General features: G+C 42.4%; 1 protein-coding gene across 6 annotated transcripts in view; it reads left to right on the plus strand.

The window, feature by feature from the left end:
* The first annotated feature begins 444 nt into the window (after positions 1-444).
* The window catches only part of LOC134207865 (integrin alpha-PS2), a 248,820-nt gene continuing 234,659 nt past the window's right edge, over positions 445-14,605 (plus strand). For 2 of the 6 annotated variants that reach the window (XM_062683823.1, XM_062683828.1), the window contains exon 1: positions 449-594. The gene's annotated coding sequence lies outside the window, so the exon portion shown is untranslated. Of the gene's footprint in view, positions 595-659; positions 785-14,605 lie in introns of those variants that run through there. The other 4 variants (XM_062683826.1, XM_062683824.1, XM_062683825.1 and 1 more) reach the window with 4 other exon arrangements.

A 14,605-nucleotide genomic window follows, 5' to 3' on the forward strand; every position in this document is an offset into this window, starting at 1 on the left:
AATCCGGAGATGGTGAGTTCGATTCTCGGTCCGGTAGGATGTTTTCGGGTGGCAAACATTCTCGACTCCCTGGTCATAGTGTATCCATTGTACTTGCCACACAAGATAATATATACTCATGCAATTTGGCGGGCATAGAAACGCTTTCAATTAACAACTGTGGTGGAAATGCCAAAAGAATACGAAATTGAAAGGCAGGGCAAGTTCCAGGTTGGAAAGTATATCCATTGAAAAAGAAGAAGAAGAAGCATCTGTTTCCGCGAGTCGGCATCCCTTTAAACTGCCAGCCAACAACAAACAGCGTCGTCAGTCGGTTCGGTCGTCGTCGTCGCCGCTGGTTACGTCGCGACGCCGACGGTCCGCGTATGTGCGTCGGGATCTGCTGCAGCTGGTGCTGCCGGTCGGGCTGGATTCATCTTTGTGCGCGCGGTCGCTCCGCTCGGTCGATTCTTTTTCGAGCGCGGGACGAGCGCTAGTTTAGTTTCCTGCTGGTCGTCGTGAAGTTTGGACGCGTGTGAGAAGCCGTTGGTTTGGAGTCGGCAGTACGCCAGTGAGTGGGTATTCTAGGTGGATAGAATATCGGTGTAGTGTGATGTGAGTAGTGAGAAAATTATTCAATATATTCGCAGTGGTATAGTGCGCTGGAAGGTGGACTGCTGTGGTGATCGCGCGAGCTCAGCACTTAGTGCGGGGTGCGGTTCTAAGTGGATTCTACGCCACTGGCCAATAACTGGAAACTGTGCTCACTGGGTTCTGAGGAGTGACACTGGAAGCTGCTTATGTGGTGGGCGCTCGCAGTTGATTTGCCTTATTTAGTAATAATTAGCGAATTTGTGCTAAATCGAAGACGAGTAACGGGTGAAGACGGTCAGTACCGAGTTCTCGGCCAATGGATCGATGATTGTGGTGCTGATTGGTGCAACTGATCAATTATCGGTACAAATTGGCAGCAAGTTGTGTGCAGGTGCGGAAAGAAAATTTAGATTTTCCACAGACGATGGGCGAAGATCGAGTGAGAAGCAGGCCATGAAAAGTGCAAAACTCCCGTCGTCGTCGTCGTTTGTGTGCGAGAAAATCATGTTCTATTAATAACAGACGACGTCGACGGTTCTGTGACGAAAACGAAAACACGGTGCTGTTACTGCTGCAGAGATTGTGTTCGGGCGGAAAAGCCGTGGAAAGCACGGCACTCCATCAGTTTTGTGAAACATTATGGGGGTGATGGCAACAGAGGGCCGTCGCTTTTCCGTTACACTTGACGGTCGCGTCGCGACGCATCACGCACGGTTTGAGGTGAACACATGTGCGTAGGGCGCGCGCCAAAGTCTGAAGCAAGGGATGCTGACGGATGCTGGGTGTTGCGTAGCGTCGTCCCACGTGCGTGGTGTGGTCCTCCTACAGATATATGTACATTGTGACTAGTGACTAATCCTCCAACGCATTTGTCGTCGCCGATGCCGGCGCGCGTAGGAAGGCGCAGTCCTTGCTCGGTGCGGTTCGAGCGGGGAAATTTTTGTGTGTATTGCATCCGAGTTGGCAGTGATCTGCTTTCGGGGTTTTGTGTTTATTTCGTGAGTTGCTTTGATCGTGATCACCCGGGTGAAGAGGATGATGGATAGAAGAAGGTGTTCAGCATTGAGCAAGCCAAGGATTATGCAATGTCCGTGTTAGTGCGGGGTGATCTGTTGGGTGCGGACGGAAATATCGGAGTGAAGAGGAATTGAGAGTTACAATCTAGGAGCTGTGTTTATTTAGTTCAAGAATTTTACGAAACATTTATAAAGCCGTAGAAAACGTAAAAATGTAGATTTTGCATTATCTGTGTTACATGTTGGTTAAAAGCTCATTAGTTGGGCTAGGCTTTATAATAATCCGTCTTCGAATCCAACTTTTCTCTTTCAATAACACCGGAAAATACAGATGATGGGGATTTTTGAAATTCCAAAAATTCGAGATAGACAAAAAATAACAAATATTGAAAAATTCTTAAGCTAAAGCAAGCTCCATTTAGCGATTGCGGATAGCTGGATACGTGTGGCGCTAAAATGTAGAAATTAGTGTTTTTTACCCTTGTCGGTGAACTGCCTTTTGTCTAAGCCACAGCCTAGTTAGCGAATAGTTGCTAATTTGACGAACAACAAATTTGTTCGTCTTGCTTTTTCGGTTGAACACTGTTTCCATTAGTTTTGAAATAAATAAATTGTGTCATCGGCATCGCCGTCAGCTCGTTTCGAATCGGTTTCAAATGTATCTTTGCAAGGAAAGGAAAATGGATATATCAAAAGCAATCCGTCGATTGAAAAATCGTACATCAATAGGCGAAGGGCTTATAAACAATTAGGTTAAGTTTCTTGGTTGATTGTGAAATAATTCTGAATTAGAATTTAGTTCCGAAATTGATTTGATAAGTGCATGTGCACGAGAAAACTCAAAAGATTTTTTTTTGAATTAATATTTTTTTATGGAATTCCAGGAAGATTTTCTGTGGGAATTCAGAAAAATTTATCATGAGTATTCATACATTTTCTCGAGAAAATCAGAAGAAAATCGAAAGAATTTTCGATGAAATTCATGTCCCGGGCTAATACTGAAGCATTTACCGAGAGATTTCGAAACAGTTTCGCAAGGAAAATTTCAAAAAATCTGAAGAAAACAAAAGTTCAGAATTAGCTTAAATTTTTATTGGTATTTAGAATGCTCGTAAAATATGAAAGAATTTTCGGAGTAAATTTAAAGAATCTTACAAATACAATTTTTGAGTGAAGGATTTTCATGATTTTTTAGCATTTCCATGAAAAAAAAAATCAGAGGAATTTGGAGAACAAATTAAGAAGAATTTCACCGAACCATTCTGCACATTTTCCTTTGAAAATTTAAAATAATTTCCTTCGAAAATCATGAGAATTATTGAAAATATAAAGAAGAATTTCTCAATGAAATTCCAAATATGTATTTTTCTTTCTGTAAATCTGAACTACTATAAAAAATAACGAAAAAACCCCTCAAAAATCTTGAACCAAAAAACTCAAATATTTCTCGGGAAGGCAGAGTCAAGGAAAACGAATCGCCACGCCGGTCGATTCAAATCAAATTGCTTTTAACATGACACGTTGAGTACCATTAAAAAAGTATTTATGTATTATTATTTTTCAAGTTATTGAAATAATTAAAATATTTTGAGCTTTTTTAGTTTTCATGTAAATAAAACCTTAGAAAATTTTGGAATTACGTTGATAATTCATTATTCTTTTCCCAAATCTATAGAAAGAAATTTGAAATTTTTAAAGTTTTGAAAAACTGAAAAAAAATGTTATTCATTTATTTTTTTAATTAATTTTTTATAGAATTTTTTGAAGGCTAATTGAAAATAAAAATGAATTTTGTTTAATTTCGAATTTTTTTAATTAGATGTTTTTGAAATTTATTTTCCGAAAAATTTTATATTTAAAATATTTTTGAACCTCTTCATTTTTACAATTTCGCATGTATATTTTTTTCGAATTATTTTATGGAATTTTAAAAGCCCTTTTTACTCTGGGTCTGCCAGAGGAAGCAATAAAAAGCAGGATTACTCATAGTTTTGAGTAGTCTCTCTTTTGACGGAAATTGAGTAAAATTTCCGTGGGAAGGAAAGAGACGACAATACAATTTTACTCAGTCACTGAGTATATGCAAGTTAGCTGGTAGATTGCTGCAGCGAAGATGATTGCGAGTGCCTCCACTGGCACCAATAAACGTAAGTGAAACGCAGAAATCAGCTGCTCCATCTATTAGATCCAGCCTATCCGTCGCTGCTGCTGTCAATTTCGGAGCTGTTTTGTACTTTGCAGGCAATTTCAAGGGCCACTCGATATTTTCTCACTCGCTGCAGACGCCACAGATGCAAATTAATGTTCTGCAGCGTACAACGGCGGAAAGCATTTCTGCTGGGATCGCTATCAACGCGATCGTTGCGAATCTACTTTTTGCAGTCAGTTGCTCGATAATTTCCTACTAGCTATCTCTGCTGAAGCCACCGATGGAAATTTTTGTTTTTTTAATTCTTTAGATTAGAACAATTTTTGAATTATTTAAAATTCAAAATTACAATTTCTTTGAAAAATGAAAAAAGAGTTTTCAAAAGTTTACACCATTTTTGAATTTTACAAACTTTTGATACAATTGAACTTTTTTGGCCTAGCTTGTTATTTTATTTTATTGAAATAGAATTTAAAAATATGAAAACCATTTTGGAAATTTTTATTTTTTATTAATTTTGGGCAGTTTTTATTACTTTTAACCTTTAACTTTTTATTACGACTACCACATTTTAGTAATGCTCAAAATTTTCGGAATATTTTTTCATAGTTTTTGAAATATTTAAAACTTGTTGGAATAGCAACTTAACATTTTTAAAATGCCAATATTTGAGGATTTGTTAGAAAAATATTGTTTTATTGTGTTTAAATTTAAGTCTCTTGTTATTTTAGCAATTGTAAAGTTTAATTTTCTATTATAAATTCCCATAATGTTCAATATTCATGAAAGTTTTTTTTTTAAACATTCAATTCAATTTTGGACAACTTTAAATTAGAAAATATGCAATGTTAACACTTTTTGTTTTGTCTACTAAAATTTTGGGATACACAACTGTTCTAAATATTCAACGGTTCAAAATTTAAGTAATTTTCGATATTTTTTTTATCACTACTACTTCGCCATTTAAATTTCTCAATTCTCATTTTTACCTTTACACTTCTCACTATTCATTTCTCACTTCTCACTTTGAAAAAAACATTGAGAACTATTAAAAAGGGTTTCCTAGTCTTTTGAAAGGAGGCTTGTGAGCCTTTTGATTAGAGGCTTCCGACCAACTGAATGGAAACTTCCGAGCTTCTTAAAACGAGGTTTCTGAGCATTTTGGAATTACACTTCTGAACCAAGCCTCATTGAAAAGAAAGGAAACCTTCCGAGTCTCTTGAAAGAAGGCTTCCGAGCAGCTTGAAGGAGGCTTTCGAGCGGTGTCAAAGAAGGCTGCTGAGCATATTTAAGGGGCGTTTCTTAGCCTCTTGAAAGGATGCTTCCGAGTCTTTTGAAAGGAGGCTTTCGAGCCTTTTGAAAGGAGGCTTCCGAGCCTTATGACAGGAGGCCTCTTGAAAAAAGGCTTCCGAGCTTCTTGAAAAGAGGCTTCCGAGCCACTTGAAAGGAAGCTTCCAAGCCTCTTGAAAGGAGGCTTCCGAGCCTCTTGAAGGGAAGCTTCCGAGCCTCTTGAAAGGAGGCTTACGAGCCTCTTGAAAGGAGGCTTCCAAGCATCTTGAAAGGAGGCTTCTGAGCCTCTTGAAAGGAAGCTTCTGAGCCTCTTGAAAGGAGGCTTCTGAGCCTCTTGAAAGGAGGCTTCTGAGCCTCTTGAAATGAGGCTTCTGAGCCTCTTGAAAGGAGGCTTTTGAGCCTCTTGGAAGGAGGCTTCTGAGCCTCTTGAAAGCAGGCTTCTGAGCCTCTTGAAAGCAGGCTTCTGAGCCTCTTGAAAGGAGGCTTCTGCCCCTTTTGAAAGAAGGCTTCTGAGCCTCTTGAAAGGAGGCTTCCGAGCCTCTTCCTCTTGAAAGGAGGCTTCCGAGCCTCTTGAAAGGAGGCTTCCGAGCCTCTTGAAAGGAGGCTTCCGAGCCTCTTGAAAGGAGGCTTCCGAGCCTCTTGACAGGAGGCTTCCGAGCCTCTTGAGAGGAGGCTTCCGAGCCTCTTGAAAGGAGGCTTCCGAGCCTCTTGAAAAGAGGCTTCCGAGCCTCTTGAAAGGAGGCTTCCGAGCCTCTTGAAAGGAGGCTTCCGAGCCTCTTGAAATAAGGCTTCCCAAGCAACACCTCTTGTTTCTCAGTGAGTAAAAACAACTGTGGTGTGACTTACGAAATGTCTGACTTATGCACAACGCGTCGTATTTGGAACTCCTTTGTGACACAAAAAGCGCAAGAGGTGGAGCCTATTTGCAACATCTTGCGGCTACAATGAAAATAAAAACACAAAAACCAACCGGGAATCGAACCATGGACCTTGAGATTTGCAACCTTCTACTATAACCATCACACCAACAATTCTATTTGGAGATTCTGCTACAAGTGTACTACATAAACAACAAAGTCATTTGTAACTTCATTGTACCTTATACGGAACATGCAGGGGACTGTCAAATAAAATACTGCTCAGCTGAGCTCAAAGTGTTTTGCAACATATCAGAAACATTGTCGTAACAGCAATGAACCGAAGTGTTATTAATTCTGCAACTTATCTGTTTTGTTTCTGATATGAAACACATCGAATTTTAAACCACCCAAGAAGTCAGATGGGTAGAATATTGCGACGCCACTTAAACGGAAATGAAACATTGTGATTTTCTGAAACTGGGAAGTGGCTTTAATGTGACTCGATGTATTGCCAGTGTCTTCAATGCAATTTATTAGGAACAAACACCTATTTGAAAGATGTTGCGCGTGCTGCTTGGGTTCCGAGCCTCTTGAAAGGAGGCTTCCGAGCCTCTTGAAAGGAGGCTTCCAACCTTTCAAGCCTCTTGAAGCGAAGCTCCCGAGCCTCTTGAAAGGAAGCTTCCGAGCCTCTTGAAAGGAGGCTTCCGAGCCTCTTGAAAGGAGGCTTCCGAGCTTCTTGACCGGAGGCTTCCGAGCCTCTTGAAAGGAGGCTTCCGAGCCTCTTGAAAGGAGGCTTCCGAGCCTCTTGAAAGGAGGCTTCCGAGCCTCTTGAAAGGAGGCTTCTGAGCCTCTTGAAAGGAGGCTTCTGAGCCTCTTGAAAGGAGGCTTCTGAGCCTCTTGAAAGGAGGCTTCTGAGCCTCTTGAAAGGAGGCTTCTGAGCCTCTTGAAAGGAGGCTTCCGAGCCTCTTGAAAGGAGGCTTCCGAGCCTCTTGAAAGGAGGCTTGTAAAGAGGCTTTTGAGCCTCTTGTAAAGAGGCTTCCGAGCCTCTTGAATAGAAGCTTTCGAGCTTTCGGAAAGGAGGCTTCCGAGTCTCTTGAAAGAAGGCTTCCGAGCCTCAAGAAAGCAGACTTCCGAGCCTCTTAAAGGAGGCTTCCGAGCCTCTTGAAAAGAGTCTTCCGAGCCTCAAGAAAGGAGCTTCTGAACCTCGAGAAAGAAGGCTTCTGAGCCTCTTGAAAGCAGGCTTCCGAGCCGCTTGAAAGGAGGCCTCCGAGCCTCTTGAAAGGAAGCTTCCAAGCCTCTTGAAAGGTGGCTTCCCAGCCTCTTGAAAAGAGGCTTCCGAGTCTCTTGAAAGGAGGCTTCCGAGCTTCTTTAATGGAAGCTTTCGAGCCTCTTAAAGGAGGCTTCCGAGCCTCTTGAAAAGAGTCTTCCAAGCCTCAAGAAAGGAGGCTTCCGAGCCTCAAGAAAGCAGGCTTCCGAGCCTCTTAAAGGAGGCTTCCGAGCCTCAAGAAAGGAGGCTTCTGAACCTCGAGAAAGAAGGCTTCTGAGCCTCTTGAAAGCAGGCTTCCGAGCTGCTTGAAAGGAAGCTTTGGAGGCGCTTGAAAGGAGGCTTCCAAGCATCTTGAAAAATATGAGCTGAGCTTCAAGAACAGGCTTCCGAGCCTCAAGTAAGCAGGCTTTCGAGGCTCTTAAAGGAGGCTTCCGAGCCTCTTGAAAAGAGTCTTCTGAGCCTCAAGAAAGGAAGTTTCTGAACCTCGAGAAAGAAGGCTTGAGCTTCTTTAAAGCAGGCTTCTGAGCCTCTTGAAAGCAGGCTTCTGAGCCGCTTGAAAGGAGGCCTCCGAGCCTCTTGAAAGGAAGCTTCAAGCCTCTTGAAAGGTGGCTTCCCAGCCTCTTGAAAGAGGCTTCTGAGCCTCTTGAAAGGAGGCTTCTGAGCTTCTTGAATGGAAGCTTTGAGGCCTCTTAAAGGAGGCTTCTGAGCCTCTTGAAAGAGTCTTTCAAGCCTCAAGAAAGGAGGCTTCCGAGCCTCAAGAAAGCAGGCTTCCGAGCCTCTTGAAAAGAGTCTTCCGAGCCTCAAGAAAGGAGGCTTCTGAACCTCGAGAAAGAAGGCTTCTGAGCCTCTTGAAAGCAGGCTTCCGAGCCGCTTGAAAGGAGGCTTCCGAGCCTCTTGAAAAAAATCAACCGAGCCTCAAGAAAAGGCTTCCCAGCCTCAAGAAAGCAGGCTTCCGAGGCTCTTAAAGGAGGCTTCCGAGCCTCTTGAAAAGAGTCTTCCGAGCCTCAAGAAAGGAAGTTTCTGAACCTCGAGAAAGAAGGCTTCTGAGCTTCTAGAAAGCAGGCTTCAGAGCCTCTTGAAAGCAGGCTTCCGAGCCGCTTGAAAGGAGGCCTCCGAGCCTCTTGAAAGGAAGCTTCCAAGCCTCTTGAAAGGTGGCTTCCCAGCCTCTTGAAAAGAGGCTTCCGAGCCTCTTGAAAGGAGGCTTCCGAGCTTCTTGAATGGAAGCTTTCGAGCCTCTTAAAGGAGGCTTCCGAGCCTCTTGAAAAGAGTCTTCCAAGCCTCAAGAAAGGAGGCTTCCGAGCCTCAAGAAAGCAGGCTTCCGAGCCTCTTGAAAAGAGTCTTCCGAGCCTCAAGAAAGGAGGCTTCTGAACCTCGAGAAAGAAGGCTTCTGAGCCTCTTGAAAGCAGGCTTCCGAGCCGCTTGAAAGGAAGCTTCCGAGCCGCTTGAAAGGAGGCTTCCGAGCCTCTTGAAAAAAATCAACCGAGCCTCAAGAAAAGGCTTCCGAGCCTCAAGAAAGCAGGCTTCCGAGGCTCTTAAAGGAGGCTTCCGAGCCTCTTGAAAAGAGTCTTCCGAGCCTCAAGAAAGGAAGTTTCTGAACCTCGAGAAAGAAGGCTTCTGAGCTTCTTGAAAGCAGGCTTCCGAGCCGCTTGAAAGGAGGCCTCCGAGCCTCTTGAAAAGAAGCTTCCAAGCCTCTTGAAAGGTGGCTTCCCAGCCTCTTGAAAAGAGGCTTCCGAGCTTCTTGAAAGGAGGCTTCCGAGCCTCTTGAATGGAAGCTTTCGAGCCTCTGGAAAGGAGGCTTCCGAGCCTCAAGAAAGGAGGCTTCCGAGCCTCTTAAAGTAGGCTTCCGAGCCTCTTGAAAAGAGTCTTCCAAGCCTCAAGAAAGGAGGCTTCCGAGCCTCAAGAAAGGAGGCTTCCGAGCCTCTTAAAGGAGGCTTCCGAGCCTCTTGAAAAGAGTCTTCCGAGCCTCAAGAAAGGAGGCTTCCGAGCCTCAAGAAAGCAGGCTTCCGAGCCTCTTAAAGGAGGCTTCCGAGCCTCTTGAAAAGAATCTTCCGAGCCTCAAGAAAGGAGGCTTCTGAACCTCGAGAAAGAAGGCTTCTGAGCCTCTTGAAAGCAGGCTTCCGAGCCGCTTGAAAGGAAGCTTCCGAGCCGCTTGAAAGGAGGCTTCCGAGCCTTTTAAAGGAGGCTTCCGAGCCTCTTGAAAAGAGTCTTCCGAGCCTCAAGAAAGGAGGCTTCTGAACCTCGAGAAAGAAGGCTTTTGAGCCTCTTGAAAGCAGGCTTCCAAGCCTTTTGAAAGGAAGCTTCCGAGCCGCTTGAAAGGAGGCTTCCGAGCCTCTTGAAAAGAGGCTTTCGAGCCTCAAGAAAGGAGGCTTCTGAGCCTCTTGAAAGGAGGATTCCGAGCCGCTTGAAATAAGGCTTCCGAGCCTCTTGAAAGGAGGCTTCCAAGCCGCTTGAAAAGAGGCTTCCGAGCCTCTTGAACGAAGGCTTCCCAGCCTCTTGACAGGAGGCTTCCGAGCCTCTTGACAGGAGGCTTTCGAGCCTCTTGACAGGAGGCTTTCGAGCCTTTTGAAAGGAGGCTTCCGAGCCTCTTGAAAGGAGGCTTCCGAGCCTCTAGAAAGGAGGCTTCCGAGCCTCTAGAAAGGAGGCTTCCGAGCCTCTAGAAAGGAGGCTTCCGAGCCTCTTGAAAGGAGGCTTCCGAGCCTCTTGAAAGGAGGTTTCTGAGCCTCAAGAAAGGAGGCTTCTGAGCCTCAAGAAAGCCTCTTGAATGGAGGCTTCCGAGCTTCTTAAAGGAGGCTACCGAGCCTTTTAAAAGGAGGTTTCCGAGCCTCTTGAAAGGAAGCTTTCGAGCCTCTGGAAAGGAGGCTTCCGAGCTTCTGGAAAGGAGGCTTCCCAGCCTCTTGGAAGGAGGCTTCCGAGCCTCTTGTAAGGAGGCTTCCGACCCTTTGGAGAGGAGGCTTCCGAGCCTCTTGAAAGGAAGCTTTCGAGCCCCTTGAAATGAGGCTTCCAGGAGGCTTCCGAGCATCTTTAAAGGATGTATCCGAGCCTCTTAAAAAGAGGCTTCCGAGCCTCAAGAATGGGGTTTTCAAAGCATGAAGAAATGAGACTTATGAGCCTCTTGAAAGGAGGCTTTCGAGCCTCTTGAAAGGAGGCTTCCGAGCCTCTTGAAAGGAAGCTTTCGAGCCTCTTGAAAGGAGGCTTTCGAGGCTACTTTTGAAAGGAGGCTTTCTAGCCTCAAGAAAGGAGGCTTCTGAGCCTCTTACTCAATTATCAAAATATTGTCAATAAGTTTCAATTTTAATTGTAATACATCCGCCATAACGCGTTTTTGTTCTACGTACCCCCTGATGCCAGCAAAGGTACCCCCAGGGGTACATGTACCCCAGGTAGAGAATCGCTGCTTTAGGACAAACTTTCCAAAATGACCATTTTTACGGACGTTCCGGATTGTACGGAAGGCCGTCTGGTGGACATCTGCGTTTATAGCTGAGTAAGAGCTGTGAAATATCTCCAAAATCACCGTCAGAAATGGTTTAGAAAAAAATGCGCTGCTCTAGGACGAACTTCACAAAATGACTATTTTTAGGGACGTTCCGGATTATCCGGAAGGCCGTCTGGTGGCCACCTTCGATCATAGTAGGGTGAGAAATGTGTTATTGCCCAAATATCTATATCAGATATGGTTTAAAAAAAAAGGCGCTGCTCTAGGACAAACTTCCCAAAATGACCATTTTTACGGACGTTCTGGATTATCCGAAAGGCCATCTGGTGGCCACCTACGGTCATAGCAGAGTAAGAACTGCGAATTAACTCCAAGGTTATTGTCAGAAATAAAAAAGAAATTGCGCTACTTTAGAATGATTTGTTAAGTAAATAAATGAATAATTCATTACTGGTCAATTTCCCAGTTCACCTGAGCCTTTTATTTTGCTATATTTACCCGAACCTTCTATCGAATCACTTATATTATCTTCTGAAGTGATGGATAACAATTTTTTTGAGGAATACATGGTGGTTTGGTGCAAATTGGCCAACTGACTAAAAGAATATCTCATTTTTACTCAATGTGTTGTACTTTTTACAACAATGCGAGTCCCGAAAGGTTAATAATTTTTCACTTCTTACTTCATGCTTTTCTACGAGATGAACCGGTCTAGGGCCGAAAATCTCGTAAATAAAGATAATTCAATTCAATTCATACTTTTCACTTCTCACTTCACACTTCGAATTTCTCATTTCTTACTTCCCACTACTCACATTCTAACTTCATACTTCGCACTACTCACTACTCATTTCTCACTTCCCACTTCTAATTTTTCGTTTGTTACTTCTCATTTCTCAGTTCTAACCTCTTATTTCTCACTTCTCGCTTACCAATTTTTACATTCAACTTCTAGCTACAACACCGCTACAACACCGACAACATCGAGTTAGCGAGGTGAAAATGCATTGGAAAATTATTTCGACTTCGAGTAAGGGAGATATGGAGGGAACGCAGTTTATTGCTAGATAGATTCAATGGACTAAAGGGGTAATGTAAAATATCGACTTACAGAACATCGAGTTAGGGAGAGTTCACTGCATTTAGAGTTTAAAATTTCAATATTTTTTCATTCTTCCGCGTTTTTGCTGGAATAAGAATAGCATCATGCAGTGATTGTGCCTTCCTCGTGCAATATTAAACAACCACATTAAACAATAAAATGCATTATCGGGAAATTCGTTGAAATGCTGAATAATTTGTTATACAGTCAAACCTCCATGAGTCGATATTGAAGGGACCATCGACTCATGGAAATATTGAGATGAGGAATAGCAAATCTTTGGAAAGCCGTTTGAAGGGACCATCACAGTAACCCAGAAAATATTTTTTAATATGGCATAATTTGCTTCCATGAGTCGATATCGAGTCATAGAACATCGACTCATGGAGGTTTGACTGTATCAATTTTAAAATCCCTTAGGAAAGTATTATTAGCATGCGCGTTTTATGCGAGCTTTTTTATTATACCAGAAAGCTGCAGAAACGTTAAGGCGTCAAACATATTGCACATCGATCACAGTAACTTATACATAACCGGATTCTGTCACAATATGGTTACTGCAACAAGATTGGCTCAACTTGTGTTGCTTGGGTATTCTGCTCAGCTCTTAATGATTTCACGCATGCTGCGATGTAGCAAACCTTAAATAATAAAAATGACAGTGGTGCGTTGCCTCCGTATTGAATGGTGTGCCCTTGAAAACGCGAGTGCATTTAGTTTTGGATTCCGTAAGGAGTGTCTTTAATACGTTTCTGATCCAAGTTTTCTATTTTTGGATTAAGATTTTGACTCTGATTTGACTTGCTTAGACTTGTTTGAGGTTCGAAACTGATTATGTTTTAATCTGGTTCTTTTTTTATTTTTATTTATTTATTTTATTTTCTTATGTCCATCGGGTCTTTAAGTCTACATGGACAACTTCTTATAAAAAATACACTGGATTTTGTTTTTACACGATTTACATTTTCTCAATTTTCCACTCATCCGAAATGTTAAACGTATATTAATTATCATGTGATTTTTCTTTGATTTATTCTGGATTTTTTTAAACATGTTGCGAAGAGTTTGGTGGCAAATTGAAGTCACACGATCAAAAATACGAGCGAAAAAAAATCGTGTAAAAACAAAATCCTGTGTACATTTGATCTTCTTTATCTATCGAAAAAACGACTGGATGGCTCATTGAACTCGAAGAGGTCTTCCACTAAGGTGAACGTTCTTATGCAAGCGTCTATCCGTTCGTTATATCCGAATGAAGTCCTGTGGAAACAAGCAATGTAGAATGCCGCAAATTTCTACTCGGTATACGGAAGCTTAGCATCGATCGGAGTCCTGGGGCATCGATCTCACCGTTTATCAGCTTAGCAATAAGCAACGCCTGTTGTATTTTCCTCCAGCGTTGTAATGTGTTGGTTCCCAGTAGTCGACATCTGTCCGGATAAGGTGGCAAATTTACTGGATCTCGCCAAGGTAAATCTCGCAGCGCTTGCGTTCAATTCGGAGGCACCACGAAACTTGATGCGGTAGCCAAACAACAGAAGCATTCTCAAGGATCGGGCGGACAAGTGAGCAGTATAATAGTTTCAAACAGTGCGGGTCGTTAAAATCTTTGGATATTTTGAATATAAATCCTAGTCTTCTAGTGGCTTGTGACACGATCGTTGAACGCTGTAAACGTAAACGCTGTTCTAATTCGGTTCTAGTTAAGTATTAGAAATACCCGAGAGTTTGTGCTGCAAATGTCACATACTGAACTATGTGCAGCACCGCACTCTAGATCAATTCCCGTGCGAATGTTTTGTTTTCTTCAATAGCTGACTAAAAATTGTATTCTAATGATATTTTACCTTTCGCCGTTAAATTCACTCACTTTTTGTATACACAAACCTTGCGAATCCCAAAACGAATCGATTAGGGAGAAAATCTCGCAAATCGGTCAACCTGTTCGGAAGTTAAATCGTCAGGAAGGAAATCTCAACTCATTTCTGTCTAAATAGGTGACAGATTTCTTCAATTGATTTTGATTTGATTTTTCCTATCCTGATACGGGTATCTGAGCCTTCTATTAAAAGTCCGTTTCTAGAGTGAAATGATAGTCTTCCGGAACAACTTTATTTTAGTTCAATTTTGATATAATTTCAATAAATGTGTTGTTCAATTTGATTCAGACTAGGTTTTGAATTCATACATTTTCAATTATTATGTTGGTGGGCATGTTGATTCTGGTTTCTTATTTGGATTTGATTTAAATTTAGTTCTTCTTTCAATTTCGTTTTGAATTTGATTCTTGTTCAATAGATTCTAATTCTTATTTATTTGTAACTCGAAGCTGATCTTATTCTGATGCGGTCTAGATTCGATTCTGATTTGAACAGGTGCCAGTGAAAATGGTATGTTAACCTTTTTTGGTCGATGTTGTGTTTTTTGCACCAGGAGTCCCTGTTTTCGTTGCCAGGAATAGTGATACATGTACAGTCGTCCATGTGCATTTTGTTCTAACTTGAAATTAGTTAAGAACCTTCGAATATGTATTTCTCATTAGTCATTACTACCTTTAGGCCCTCCTTAGCCGTGCGGTAAGACGCGCGACTACAAAGTAAGACCATGCTGAGGGTGGCTGGGTTCGATTCCCGGTCTGGGCAATTTTCGGATTGGAAATTGCCTCGACTTCCGTGGGCATAAAAGTATCATCGTGTTAGCCTTACGATATACGAATGCAAAATGGTAACCTGGCTTAGAAACCTCGCAGTTAATAACTGTGGAAGTGCTTAATGAACACTAAGCTGCGAGGCGGCTCTGTCCAAGTGTGGGGATGTAATGCCAATAAGAAGAAGAAGAAGAAGACCTTTAGGCACATCAGTCATAACACGCTGGTACAGTTGAGTTGCAGAAAATTTCAAATTGAATTTTAT

This window comes from Armigeres subalbatus, chromosome 1 (genome assembly GCF_024139115.2).
Source record: "Armigeres subalbatus isolate Guangzhou_Male chromosome 1, GZ_Asu_2, whole genome shotgun sequence".
NCBI lineage: Eukaryota > Metazoa > Arthropoda > Insecta > Diptera > Culicidae > Armigeres > Armigeres subalbatus.